The sequence below is a fragment of the Chiroxiphia lanceolata genome, chromosome 13 (genome assembly GCF_009829145.1).
Source record: "Chiroxiphia lanceolata isolate bChiLan1 chromosome 13, bChiLan1.pri, whole genome shotgun sequence".
Taxonomy (NCBI): domain Eukaryota; kingdom Metazoa; phylum Chordata; class Aves; order Passeriformes; family Pipridae; genus Chiroxiphia; species Chiroxiphia lanceolata.
The window spans coordinates 3,839,539-3,854,954 of NC_045649.1; the positions used below are offsets into that span (position 1 = coordinate 3,839,539).

Sequence of the window (15,416 nt, forward strand, 5' to 3'; positions counted from 1 at the left end):
AGATTTTCCAGAAACAGAAAAATGGGGTTGCTTTACCAATTAACTCTAATTAAAGAGGAGCAAAGACCAACCCAAAGCCCCTGTTTGTTGCAACAACACGGGCACTCACTGGCTTCCTCCTGCCTGTAATTGCTTCAGCATCCTAAAGGAGGGAGGGGGCTCTCAGCATCCCCCTCCCATCAAACAGAGGTTGCTCTGTTATTTATAACCGCATGATATGTAACAGGCAAGAGGTGTCACTTTGGCTAAGCAAGTCACTTCTGTAGCCTAACCTTGGGTGAGCAGCAGCAACAAGAAGAGCATGTGCTGCTGTGCCAGTATGGCAGGATGCAAAGGGAGGCACAGTCAGATTTCCATTCACATCCACCACACAGTAAGACCTCAGCAGATTCCCCCACCTTCACCAGAAACAGGATTTTTTTTTTTAATTTGCCTGAATATTTATTGATTTTATTTGTATGCAAAAGAACGAGGTCAACACCCTTTGTTCCTCCTTTCCTACAGAGAGTTAGTGAAGGTTTGCATTTTCCCTGTGAAGTGTTTAAAGGCAGTGGGCATTATGAACATTACCTAAAATGCATTTGGGGACAGCCACCAAATTCCTCCCATTGGCTGCTGGTACACAGTCAAACACTACCTGTAACCAAAGAGATGCTGAAGGATAAGATTGTGCAGCTTTACACTTGCCAACCTTAAAGGAACAATTTTTCAGCCCTTCACATTACAAACCAAATGCTGTCCTGAGTGCAACCCCCTGCCTTCCACAGCAATGTCAGTGCATCCTCCAGGATTTAAGGTTGTGATATTCATGGGGGGCCCCAGGGAACCACTCATCAGGTTTTTAAAGGTATTTAGATACCGAACTTCCATTGATTTTGAGACTGGCTACATGTGTGGAAATCTTGCTGTTGCTTTGCTGCTTTATCTTTCTTTGCTCAAGGCAGTGCTAAGAATGATAGATGTGCCATAATTAAAAATATACATGGGAAGTGCAACCCACATGTATCTACTCTTCTTTATTTCTCCTCCACCTAGGAAGTCCAGATCTCTTGCACTAGTGTAGAAACTGGAGCATTTCTTTCCCTGGGAGAAATTAGCCATTTTTCTCCAACATTCACACCATTTTTTGAGATTCCTGCTCTGAACCTATCCTCTAAGCTTTGGTCTTTTGAGAATTTCTCAATGAGACTTGAAGATCACTCTACTGAGGCTTTCTCCACAGCTTCATTTTTGGTTTCATCTCTCCCAGTTTTTGAAGGCAAAATGAGCAAAACCTGCCCACAGCCCAAAACAAACCTCAGCAGGCAGCTCAGAGGTGCTTTGCTTTACACATAATGCCAATCCCAGTGTTTTTGGCTACTCATGACTAGAATTTGAGTGCTAAATGTTGCTGTATACTCCCACACACATGCTGTGGACTGAAACAGAGGAGGTAAATTGTGGTATAAAAGAAATACTCTGGATTCTAATTTGTTAACTGGGACATACCCAAATATTTTTACTGCAGAAGGTCTCTTCTCATGCTGAATATGGTAAAGGGGAAAGGATCTTTCTTCCTCTAAAGAAAGACTCAGTTTGAACAGAAAATTGTATTCAAGGCTTGCTCAGCATCCCTGAGGGATGCTTTATAAGGGCCTGATTCTGCTCTGCTATGAGAGTGGCTCCGGTACATATGGGTATTTTTTTATTTGCACATACCAGTAATTTTTTATTTGCATCATTCTTACAGGAGGCTTGGGCCTGTGTTTCTGTGCTTCTCTGGTTTTAATTTCTTGTGGAAAATTTGTGATAAGTTCCAGAACCAGCCACCTGTTGAACTGAGCCCATTTCCATGACTGAGCTGATACCCAGCAGCACTCACTGCCTGAGGCACAGTCAGGTAGGAGTCACTTTGCAGTGAAGGGTGCAGAAAAACCGTGACAGTTATAGCACAACGCACGTGTGATAACATTTTTTAATGATCTAAAGATTAAGGACCAATTCCAACTTCACTTGCATTCAAAAAAGGAGAGCAAACTTTCTTGAAAGCTCACCCAAACATGGAGGGATTTTGGATGACTGGCATGCAGGAGGTGGCTGATTGCTGGACAGCTAAAGCTGAGGGAACAGGTCTCAAGCAGGGTGCCCAAGCTATGCTAAAAGCCACCCTGATCCTACTCACGCATAAATTATTGAAAGCTCATGCAGTTGTTGAAATAACGTGACTTGACTGTAAACATTGTGGGTAGAAATCAGTTATTTCTTTTTAAACACACGGGATGGAAACAAGATGAATGCAAGCCAAAAACCCATGTGGCTCTGCTATAGATCATACCGTATCACCACCAGCAAGAAGAGGCTCATTCCTGGCTTCAGCATGGATGCTTGCTGCTGAAGGTAGTAAAAGTCCAACTAAAGTTATTTTAGTAGCTCGTAAGTAACAGCCCTCCCAGATCATAAATTACTTTCCTAGAGGAATTTACTGTTCAGGGTAAGATGAACAACTCTAAAAAGTAGTCTGATGGTGCAGTCTAAATGAATTTCATTGTAGGATGAGGACTGTGGGACTTTGTTCTGTATTCCCTCCTTCCTTCATGTTAAATCCCCAAAGTAGCCAACTGGCCAAGGCCTGCTCTGGCACGCTCTGGTGAGCAGTATGGTGTGGTGAACAACAATGGGAATGCTAGATCACAAACACTCAAAATTTGAACATTGCAAAAGCTTGGACTGCTCTCTGGGACATCATTTTCTGAGGGTTTATTGTGCTTTTTGATTGTGAAACAGTTTATCTGGAATGGGCAAAGACATGAGCCAGTGGAGCTTAAACCTGGCTGCTGGGAGATGGGGTGAGCAGCCCTGGCTGCTGCAAACACCTGCATCAAATCCCTTTTTTTTATGAGGAGGGCACAGCAAACCCTTAACAGCCAGGACTGCCCATTTTAACAATGTCTCACAGTGATTCCCTGTGCTGGAGCAGGTGTTTTTTAGGGAAGGGAGGGAGGAAACAATGGTCACTCATCAAGGTGGACCAACTCACAGCAGTCCTACCTATGACAGCCAGCCCTGGAGAGCATCATACATCAGGCATTAAGCATAAAAAGGTTGATCTACTACAAAAATCATTAATTTTGCAGCAGGTTACTTTCCGCAGTCTGTTCCAAGGAACAAATTTCCTATGCCTTCCCCATGCACATGCTTGCAACACACACAGACACACTGACACTCCCCTACCCACCAACCATCCCCATCCCAAACATGGGTGGGCACCCTGGGCGAGCTGCCCTCTCGCCTGCAGTAGCAGGTGTCTGCTGAAGTTTACAACAGAAAAACAAACAAAACCTGATGCACACGATATATTTCAGTGGGAGAAACTCTGCACTATAGGGTATTTTGACAGCGAGACACAAATATGTGAAGCCTTCCCTCGCTTGCAACAAAAAACCAAGAGCAGACTCTTGCAGAGCAAACTGCCATTTCCCAAAAATTATCTTCATTGTGTCCTGCAGCCTGCCTGCATCTTTTGGCACATTTCTGAATATTGCTGTTCTAATGAGGTAAGGAGCAACCGACAGCCAAATAAATTCCAGAAAGGAGTCCCAGTTTACTTTAAAGTCATTGACTCTCTTATGAGGAGGTCAAGGCAAAGTTATTTGGTCGTGGGTTTTTTTTTTTTTCCTTCCTGTTTTAAGTTACCGAGTTCTTGTACCGTCAAAAAACTGCTGACTTCTACCCCTCAGGTGCCTGTGCTAAAGTGGAAAATGAGCTGTGCTTTCTTTTCCCCTTCCTCCTATCTCTCTCTCTGTCTTCTTCCCTCTGTGCGTTACTTTGGGGTTGTCTGAGGGACAGGTACACAGCAAACAGTCCCCAGAGAGTCCTTAAGGGAAAGAACATCTAGATTTTACAGATTTTAACATACAGCTGGGTAAGAAATTGGCCCTTTTAAGGCTCCCCTAAATACAATGAGCATATAAGCACCCTGTGTAGGACAGCCAGCTATGCTACAGACCGGGAGACCACAGAGGGACACTGGAGCCTGCAGACCTCAGGGAGGCTGGGATTTCTCACTGTCCAAGTTTTGATAGTGTTAAGATCTGACAAATTAGCCTGACCCATTGAGACTATGGCCGTGGCTGTGACTTGGGTGAAATTTGGGTTCACTCTTTTACAAGTTTGAAAACATGGATTATTTTTTACCTTGAGTCATGAGTCTTCAAAGGGCTATATAAGACCCCAAGGCCTCATGGAAAAGTCAGTGCAGAGTAACTCCCCTGAATAAGTTGAAGCCTCTCCTGACCTCACTTTTAAAATATTTGAGGCATAAGGGGGGGGAGGGGGGGGGAAAGGGTTCTGTGGACATGCTACAGCATCTCTTTATCTTCACAGCCTGAAGAGGGTGGAGCACAATTAGCTCATCTGTGAGAAATTTAGGCAGGCAAGGAGCTTCAAGAAGCGATAATTTCAGCTCCAGACCAGGATCCTGTTGTCCCCTGGATGGCAGCTTAGAGAGCAGCAGTTGAACTGGGGAACTCATTGCTGCAAGAGGCTGTGGTGGCCAGAGCAATGAGTGGGATCCAGAGGGGACTAGAGGACCCATGAAAGATAGACATCTTGTTGGAGAGCATACTCAAATCCCCAGGTGAAACCTCAACATTGATGACTTCCAGAACAAGGAGCACGTAGCAAATGGAAGTGTCATGCCTGCAATGCCCTGTTCTTCAAAATTTCTCCTATATTGAACATCAGAGGGAAAACATACAGAGCTACACAGATTTTGCACAAACCCAGATCTGTGCAACTCTGCATCTCTAAGAGGTGACACTCCTGCTGCACAGCTCCCTTGCCCTCTGCTAGGCTGGGGCAAAGCTTTCAGCCTTGGTGCAGGTGCATGGCAAGCCCCAAGATGTATTCTCACCCAAAATGGGTTTTCTGGCAATGGAAGCAGAAAGAGATATTCCCAGGCAGCTGAATGGGAGAGTATTTCAATATCCGCTCATCCAAGCTTTAATCTCTAAATTGCAAAAACATTAACATTATTGATTGATCAGACATCAATCCAACAGGAAATTTAATTAAATTAAAATGTGTCACTGAGCAGTCCTCACACTGTCACGTATAAATCTTTGGAAATAAGTGGACAAAGACAGCAGCTATTGATACCATGTTCCCAGTTCAATTTATCCCCCACCATTTCATTTTCCCACTGATAACGAGTGTGCTCACAGACTCACAGGAGGACAGACCCATCTGCAGGGTGTCCATCTGATACACACCAGCAGCAAAGCCCCCCCATGTCCACTGAACACGGGTTATTTACAGCTGAACAGGCTCAAACCACATGTCTCTGGGGCAACAGTCTTCATTCAAGGCACTATTATGGGGCTGCCCCCAGCTCAGCCATGGCTGAGCAGATTTCTCCTCCTCATGGCAGATTTGTCCCTAAAGGAAGCAGAGCCCTAGAGAAAGGCTGAGAGGTCCCCTGCATTAAATGAATTTATTCCCAGGGTGAGCACATACGGCCCCAAGTGAGACAGCAGCAGCTGATGGTGGCACTGCTGGATGCAGAGCCTCCACCAAAGCACAGACACATGTGGGTAATATAACAAGATGCACAGACAGATGATTAAGAAACAACTCTGCACCGCAACTTCTTCAGAGTGCTATAAATCATTACAGCTGGCTGAATAATACAAAAAGAGATTAAGAAATATTTTCTCCAATTCATTTCTGAACAGCAGTGGGTTTGGTTTGCTGTCACTTATGACAGCATGATATTTACTGTAATTTATTATTACTGTTGCTGCTTGCTGCTATTCCAGTGGCCACTGGATATTCATGACAAAGTTTTTGAGAAACTGGGAAGTTTATGTGGTTTTTTTTTCCTAAACTGGTTTTTTTTTTACCAGATGGGGTCTTATTTGTTCCCCAACATCTGTTATTCTCGTTCCCAAGTGCCAGTGGCCCGAGGGGAAACCGAGGGGCTGCACGTGACTGTGCTCACACACCACAGGGATGGGGAAGAGCTGAAGGGAAGGAGTCAGCAAATGGTGCTGGGTGAGAAGTCTCTGCTTTCAATGGAGCGTGGGGAGGGAGGGAAGGAAGGAAAATCCGAATCAGTATTTATAGACATCAAAATCCAGCACTAAGCATTTTGCAGAGAGAAGGAAAACAAATATTAGGTTACTCAAATGAGTGTTATTCACCACGCTCACCAAGGAGTGTGCAAACTCCTGCAGACCCTCTGCCTGTCCAGCACTAAGCTACATGTGAGTGCTGCCGACTTCAGAAACAAGTGGCATTATTTTAGGGCTTGCTTTCTCTAATCTTACTGAATCCAAGCTCCAACTCCACTTCTTGAGAGCCATCCTCAAAACAAATACTGAGGCAATACCAATCAGCTTGTGACTAGATGTGAAAATAGAGCTGTCTCAGCACGGAGTCCCACAGACAGGGCACAGATTTTCGCTGTCTCCACCTCCCACTTGCAGCACAAGTACAGTTTTCATGCCTCTGTCAGAAGTGCCAACCTGGGGAGGTTGCAATGAGCAAGCAAGGAGAGGAGTGATGAATTTACTTGACAACGCGCATTGCTGCTGATAAATCTCTAAAGAATTTGATCCACAAAGGTTTAGTTCTTTGTGGTCCACGTTAGGGTGGCTGTTCTTGGGGTCTCCAGCAGCATGTGGTGTATGTTTCGGCTCAGTTGCATTTATGCTTTGCAAAGGAAAATCCCCACTGCACAGAACAGACAAAATGAGCTCAGCTGCGTGTGGAAATGGATCTGGAACTGCATTCAGAGGCAGTGATTTATATATAAATTATAAAGTATGTCAATTCCAGACACCCATTTATATGGAGTTTGTCAATCCAGCTCTGGAACGTGTATTGCCTGCAGAAACCACCCGGAAAACCCAAGAGGCTGCTTTAAACCCCAACGTGTGAAAGGCCCCAAACCAGGACTTAATGGATTAGTAAGGCTGAAAAGGACCATCACAGTCATCTGGTTTTGTTTCCTTTATAACACAGCTGAAGAACTTCACCCACTCATTTCAGCATCAAAGCCATAACTTCTGCTGAAGCTCTTGCATAGCTTTAGAAAGACACTCAGTCTTGATTTAGAGACTGAAAGTAATGCTCAATCCACCGCATTCCTAAGCCAAATGTTCCAGCCATTAACTACTCTTGCTATTAAAAAGGCACACTTCCAGGGCAATTTTATCTAGCACCAGCTTCATAGTCAGATCCTGCTACATCCTTCCTCGCTGTCCTAAAGAGTAGGTTACAGTCAGGTTTAAGTTGTGTGGACTACCCTACGAATCACTTCATGCTTTCTTGGATAGTCTTGGAAATATGTCACCTGAGAAGATTTATGAATGGACAAGTTCATTAAAAATACCATTTGCAAGAAATTAAGCAGAATAACCCCCTCTCTTCTGATGAACTTCTCTGCATTTTTGAGTGTATCTGTGTTTTAATTTGCTTTTTGATGACTCTGGGATGATATGGACAATGAGATACACGTAAATATCTATCACACAGAGCTCTCCCCCAGCACATTAGTAGAGGCATAATTCTGTGCATCAAAGCAGTAGTCTGTGTCACATCCAGCACAGACACTGAACAATGTCCCTTTAGAAAGGGCAGAGGGTGAGAGTAGCTTTATGACACTATTGATTTATTCTGTGCCTGCAGTTAAAAACTATACCCAGACAGACAATAAAAATAACTGCTCTAACCATATAACAGCTTCCTGCTACTAAAATGGATTTTACACTTAAAGTCATGGAGGGCTTTTCTTTTTTTCTCCAAGTCTCAATTATGACTTTTTTCTGAATAAATGAAAATGAGAAATTGTCAGAACTAATTTAGTCCTGATGTTGTGCTTCTTTCTTCTCTCTTCAGTGTTTAAAAAGGCCAGGATTATTTTCCTGTTGCAAAGTTTTGTTGTAAATGCACTAGTAAGCACAATAACCTGGTATTAATCAGACCAGATAATTTGGTGCACCACTTTCACATGAAGAAATAAGCAGTGGGTGTGGTAATCTGGAATGGATGTAGCATACAAAACTAAACTGATTATGGTCTTTGTGGTCAACTGGATGAGATGGGGTTGAGGTCTTGACTTTAGATTTGAATGTTAAAATAATATCTAGAGCAACAGAGTCTTCTCCTGGAAAACCTGTTTTCGCTCAAAGGACACCATAAATTTACAGGCTGAGATTTAGACAAACTGCAAGTGGTTTGCTGCACTGAAACTGGTGTCTCAAGCAAGTTTCTAGCAGGCTTCTGTGGTAATTAGCAAGTATCCAAGATAATAGGGAAGGAATCTTAAAAATGGAAGACCTGGACCGTGTGGGCATGAACGATGTTTTAAGACCATATAACTCTTCCTTGAGGTCTTTACCAAAACCCCTGAAGCTGATGAAAAAAATTGAAATGGTAAGAAGGCAATGGGCTCATGAGTTGGCACCAGTGGCAGCTGGAGAGGTCCTGTCCTTCTGTACCTATAATAGCAGAGAGTTTTGGACAGAAATGCAGTGATTTGGAGCAGGGAAATTATTGATCTGAAACTTGGGCTTTTCTTCAGATTTGTCAGCAGGGCCAGTTCTCTGCTCCTGTTCATCAGTTCACATAGCAGCACCTATAGGCACAAAACACGGATAATGAGCTGATACAAATGAAAGCTCAGAACAGAAGGGAAAATCCCAAACTATATGTGAGGCAGTGTGAGACAGGATGAGGCAGTGAGGTAGAGCAAAGAAAGATGTACTTCACAGCCTGTTGCTCTGCAGAATGGAGACGAGCAGCCTGCCTGCATGGGGTCAGACAGCATAAGGGAGAGTACATTGGGCTGGAAAAATAATGTTCAGAAAAAGGAAAGGGGAGGAGGAATCTGCTATTCAAGTGTCATTCCCTTTCCATAGGTTTTATGATTTCAGATATACTACCTGAATGACACATAATGTGAGATATTGTAATGTGATCTCCTGTCCCTGGAGATGCTCTCAGAAATTAGATGATTCCATCAGCATGGCTTTTACAAAAGTGAGCAAACATTGTAATAAATGAACTCAAAGAGTGAGAAAATCGAGATTAGATGCTTCACATCTGGCTGGGGGATTTTTCCCACTTATTTATGCTCTGTGATAAAGCTTAGATACATTAATTAACTTGCCTTAAAATTGACTTAGTGAATATGTTTGCAAGATACCTTTATGTTTTAATCTGTAAAACATACAAATAGGAATGTTTACACAAAAAACCACCCTGTGGAAATCATATATGTCCACCCCAGGGAAAGAAGACAGAAGACTTCTTTCAGTTTTGTTTTCATGTGCCCTTTTGGTGGTTCTGGCAAAGGGAAACCCTAGCTTCAGTTCTTGCAGTGGGTGTTATTGTCTGCTGAAATGCTCAGTTGGATATTGGAAACAGGGATCTTTGGTTTCTCTGAATTTCGTGTAATGGTCAGCAGACAATATGTAAGACTGAAATTAAAATTTTCCTTTCAATTACAGGGCTAATTGTTGATCCCCAATGTATCTCAACTCCTCTGGACAAACCAGAGCTTACATCCAGCTCTGCCCTCACACAGGATTTGCCACACAATTTCAAGAGCACAGTTTCCCAATGAATCATTGCTCTCTGTTCCTTACACCTCACTTCCATGTTTAGTACTTTTAGGCAGAATGATTATTTTACATCCTTCCAATCATCATCCTCATCTGAGGGCTCCAAATATCAAACCAATTTCAAATCAATCATGTTCAGCTCACAGATCAGTGTGCTGTGGGACCCCTATGCAAAGACATTGTGGATGGCTCCCAACTCCTGCTTTCCATCTCCCTCCTTGCCTGCATGGCCCAAGAGTACCTCAGACAGAACCCAGCTCTAAATGGGGGTTCATGGCCTGTTGCAGCAGGTTGCACCAGAGCTTTGCCAGCTTGGGGTGAAATCTTGACCTCTCTGGCTGGGAAGCTTAGCTGGGAGAAGAATTTCTCTCTGAAAGTCCTAACAGCTCTGCAATGTTGGAAAAAATCCCTATGGGGGAGTGATCCCTTCTGGTGCTTTTCAGAGCCTGCTCTTCAGAGTAGCAGATATATTTATATTGGAGGTGGATTGCTAAGTACTGTAACTACTACACAGGAGCTAGGCACAACAAACCAGCTCCCCAGGTTGATGCTGTGCTTGAGCACAGCTACATGGGTGTAGATGGCTGCACAGCTCCATAACTGTGACAAAACATAAATCCTGAGTAGAGAATTCTTTAAGGTAGCTGTGGCACCTGGGGGTTTGTGCTGTGAAGATGCTCTGCAGGAGCAGAAGTAATCGAGAGACTGAAGAGTTTTATCCGGAAAGGCAACATTCTTGGAGTCTGCTGGTACAGGTCAGAACAGAGGGTATGTCTTTGGTGACACAGTAGATAATGGGACACAAAATGGCCTCACTCAAAGGGGAAAAGGCCTTGTCTTACCTGGTGTGGCCCCATATTGTAGATCGATTGCACTTATGCAATGTGAGCATTCCAAAAACTTGTGTCAGCATCTAATCCTTGAATTTGCATGGTGCTGGGACTTGATGCTACATCCAGGAGATTGTTTCAGCATAGCTTCCTGGAGGATTAAGCGAATGTATTCTGCCTCATCCATTCCCCCTACAACATCAGTGAAAGAGGAGCAGAGGATCTGATGTGCTGCATCTTTCTGCACTTCTAGCTGAAAGTTTCGTTTGGGAAAGAAACAGGCTAAACAGAACAAACAGGAGGTAAACCTGAGGGATCTGAGTGGCTGTGACTGTTTGCAACCTAGTGAGCTGGTCTTTGAGAAGTACTTTGTTCACTAGCTGGATGCCAATTGCCAAGCGATGCTATCAGTTGATTAAAACACAGCCTGCCAGCTTCCTGCTTGATAAAACTAAGTACAATCTGATTGGGAATTCTCAAATCCATTACAGAATGGCTGGTCCATCACTTAAATCACCATACACCGCTTGCCCATGAATCATCAGCATACTTCGGTGATATATTTGCAGCAGCTAAACCCTGACAAAAGACCTGACAGCTCGTCAAAAACGGTCCCTGAGTGCCGGATTCTGGGGGGTGGGAAATGGCAGGAGCTTCGGACCATGAGGGTTTCCTGTTGTTCCCTGCTCAGCTGGGTGAAGGTCATTTCCTCTCTTCTCTCACGCAGAAGAAGCTGAACCCTCAACCCTTGAAGGTATGTCCGTGAGCTCCTAGAAACAACAGCCAGCCCCCACAAGGAGCCCTGTCCTGCATGTCCCCACTGACAAGGCAGGATCACTCCCCAAAGAGGAGTGCTGGTCACTACACTTGCCTCCCGTCAGGTAAATAAGGCAGTCCCAGGCTACAGAGGAAAAAAATGCCATGAACTATTACAAATCAGTCCTACAATTTATTTCTTCTGCAAGCTGTAACACACACACACACAAAAAAAAGCCAACAAAAAAAACCAAACCCAGGGCTGCAGAGCCAGGCCAGCATTCCTGCAGAGGAAGGAAGGGGGCATGCTGCCAACCCATTAAGAATAATCCACTAGCGGGTTGGGGTGTTTAAAAAAAGCCCTCTTTTGTTGGCTCTGTGGAGGGGTTTTTATCTGCTGACTTGGAGGTGGATGCCCAACTCAGTGTTTGCACATCAGCTGCAATGTATCCTTGATCATCCCAATGTGATAGAAGGAAGTGTTATGTGAGGAATTGCTGAGGGACACTTGTTAACTAAATAACAACACTGAAATACCAGAAGAATAAGTCAACCCCAGCAGAAGCACAAAGTCTTCATGACTTAACAGAAATAAGAACTTAGGAGGGGAACAAAATGATGTAAAATCTAAAGAAAGCGAGCAAATGCAATAAAATTTGGAGGCCATTTATTACTTATCAGCTAAGCAGCAGATTATAATGAAATAGTGAAGCGAGAAAGATAAGTCCTAATCATAGGAATGCTCAGATAATGCCTCGATAGCCAGTGTTATCCTCCAACTCCACCACTTGCCATCCATGTCCTTTCACCTCCTCTCTCTATGTCCCTTCTTTGATTCTTCTTCCCCTTCTTTTTTTTTTTTTTTAATAATTAAACATTGCAAGACCTACTCAAGAAACATATGGATAATACAACACGTGTCAAATCTCAATACAAATCCTTATCTGGTGTAAAGTCAGTGTAACTCCATCTCTGGTCTCAACACATTTTATTTACAAGAAAATGCACAAGCAGGAGACAAATATCTATTGTTTGCACAGTTTCAAGAACAAGTGCTCCCCCTTAAACTGCTGAGAGTCGTGGAAGTCTCTCCAGAAGAGAGACTGACTTGGAATAGGTGTAGTAAAGCAGAGATTCACAGAAACAGTTTCTTCATTTAAACTAACACAAAGTGAGAGGACAAAGAGGCTCCCAAAATTCTGTCCTTGCGGTTCAAATTTGAATACATGTTTTTAAAGCTGGCCAAGCAAATGAAATTAAACCTCATGTAATTAAGTTCCAGTAATTTGAGCAGAAAGTAGTCCTGGGAAAGTTAGCAGGCTGAAAATATTATGGCGAAGCAGATATATTGAATTTTTTTGTGCCATTCCTATCACATCAGAAGTCCACAAAGAGGACATTTAGGGTAAGTCAAGAGTTTCCAGTCTCTGGCATGCAGACCCCAGAGGTCCATGGACTAAACCACACAAGCAGCCAGCAGGATGGTGTGTTCCCACCTGAAGATCTCTTCAAGTTTTCTGTGCAGGACCATGACACTGCTCCAAAGTCTCCATCCTCAGGGGTGCTGCTGCCTTCTTCTCGGATGCATGTGGCATTGCTCTCTGTTCCTTACACCCACCAGCAGTCCTGGCTTACCTCCTGCTGCTGCAGAAACTTTTGGCCTCCTCATGGTGCAGATTTATAAGCAGTGTGATCTCCTCTGCATCCAGGCATCACCACTCCGGGTCTTCTGGGAGACTAAGGTTGGAAATTGGAAAAGGGATCACATAAAGTGATAAAAGTAGAAGGAAAAAGATCAGCAGCAAGGTGGAACAGCTAGAGAAGATCGTGCAGTTAATAAACAGAAAGGATAATGAACCAGGAGAAGCCTTGGTGGAAGAAAGAGGAGTAGAGGTCACAAGAGCTGCCAGTCAACAGCAAAAAGTGGTTCAATAAAGCAGTTGACCCTCTCTATAGCTCAAGCTCCACTTCAGGCTGGCATGGGAGCTCTGGGCAGTTTGACATCCTTGCTTTTGCAAAGCAGGGTTACATACATCCCAAAGGACTTTGTGGTGCTGTGGCTGCCCCTCAGATCAGGGCTGAGTGTCCCACCAAGCCCTGTTTGCTTTAGGAGAATGGTCCCCACTGGCTCCCCTCTGGAAGGAATCTGTGTGCACTGAAGCTGTTCTGCAGCTGGATCAGTGCCCAACAAATGGAGGGGGAATACTGCAAACCCACCCCAAACGGAGACACAAGTGCAGACAGAGCTGAAGCATAACCCAAGAGAAACAAGGCTACTGTGAGTTGCCTTAAGTTCACTCAATATACCTGGGGGAAAACTGTAGGGTATTTAGAACATAAAAATATTGAAAACCATCAGAATTTGTTGTAACATGCTAGGTCATATTGTACCTTCAACATTTCCACAAACTTCAGCTAATATCAGCTGGATCTGCACATAATGAACAGTGAAACACAGAGTTTGCCCAATGATGACTGAATTACCCAGGAGGAACTACAATTGATAAGACAAGGATTTATGGACCTATTGTTTTCTAGGTTCTTGTAAATAATCCTAATTGGTGTTAATCATCCACCCTCTGCTTAGTGTTATCACCAAGCAAAGTACACTTCCTAAAGAAGCTATTTAGGGGCATAATCCTTCTGAAAGGCAAGACAGCTATTGACTTCCACAGGACCTGGATTGAGGTGCTCAACCAGAGGAAAGAGCAAAACACATCACAGTGTCTTTCCTCGTTCACCTTGAAAAGTTCCTTTTCGATAAACTCACAGTAAATTCAGTGTGTTACAGTAATCCCTTCCACGTGGGCTTCGTGCAAGGACTCTCCAGCCTTTCTACCAGCTCGGGAAGGCACCACACAGGATGTAAATTTGCTGATGATATTTACTGCCGGATTGCAGCTCTTGCCTGTGCCCCCTTGTGATGGGCTGGCTGTGTCATGTCTGAGAAAGGATGCTTCAGAAGAGCAGACACCTGCACCAGGACTTGGTGTCTTTCTGCCTCTGATTTTATTGTTATCCCCTGAAAAAGTGCTTTGATCTCTTGGTGCTTCACCGTTTGTCACACCGCGCGCTTGTCACGAGGGGACTGTGGAGCTCGAGACCTCCTTGCCTGCCGGTTTTAGGTGTAAGGTTTGGTGGGTTCAGTTTTAGCATACAGATGAGCTTGCTTTGACCTTAACAGGTCTGCACTTAAAATAACGCTTAAATAGCATTCTAGAGGGTACAGTCACACGCTGCTTGCTTACGGAAACTACAAGGAAACCAGACAGCTTTTCAATTTGTGTATCAAAGGGAAGGAGATTTACACATAAAAGGGTGAATTATTTTGATTTGTAGTTTTCGAGCCACTATACATTCTCTGACATAAATGCTCCCTTGTCTCTGGTTTCTGATAGTTCATATCAGTTTCGGTGGCCTAGATTTTCAAAAGTGGTAATTTCGGAGGCCAATATTTCTCAGTGCCAACTCAAGGTGCCTTAAAGAGACCAGATATTGTTAAGGCACTGCCTGTCTTTGGAAAATTTGGGCCATTTTAGCACCTCTCAAACTTGACACCCCAAAGTGACAGCAGGTAAAATCATCAGGCCTGGGTTTGCCAGAGGAATAAAGCCCTTTCCCCCACCACACTACCCCTTCCACTGCATTGTTCACACAGTTCAGACCTCCATTGCCATTAAAGGTTCCTGCAGAGTCAACATCACCAGTCCTTTTTGACATTCTCAACCACTGAACATCCTCCATAACCTATAAAAAGAGCTCACTTCCTCAGCTATTTCATCTTTTAAGTAGCTATCAGAGGAATGTCTCCTAAGGCCTGGGTCTGGATAGCCAAAATCTAGCTATATGGTATTTGAGGGAGAGGAGGGGAGAAACCCTATCCCATTATCTGCATTATCCCGTTACCCTTGGATGTCTTCCACGTACTTGGAAGAACAAAGCCCCATTCTTGAGGCTTCACATTGCAGCCACTGCCTTTTTGGCAGAAGAAGGGTGGAAGTGGCTCCCTTCAAAGTCAATCAATGTGACATCTTTAATCAATCTAGAAGGTCACCACTGCACTTCCATCCGAAAGGGTTCGGTACAATTCTCGCTGAGTCCTAATTGTTTGTGGGGGACTCAGGTTGCAGTGGGTGTTGGAAAAAGTCTTTTCTGGTCCTGACCTCAGCACATCTTCTATTCCTAGGCTCTTTGTAGGAGTTTACAATCAAATAAGAATTATACC

General features: G+C 43.9%; 1 protein-coding gene across 4 annotated transcripts in view; it reads right to left on the reverse strand.

Moving 5' to 3' along the window:
* Positions 1-15,416, reverse strand: part of MAF (MAF bZIP transcription factor) — a 187,039-nt gene that overhangs the window by 112,765 nt on the left and 58,858 nt on the right. The window contains exon 3 of one of the 4 annotated variants that reach the window (XM_032701434.1): positions 11,842-12,930. The exons of 2 other annotated variants lie outside the window; for them this stretch is intronic. The gene's annotated coding sequence lies outside the window, so the exon portion shown is untranslated. Of the gene's footprint in view, positions 1-11,841; positions 12,931-15,416 lie in introns of those variants that run through there. One more of the 4 variants, XM_032701433.1, reaches the window with a different exon arrangement.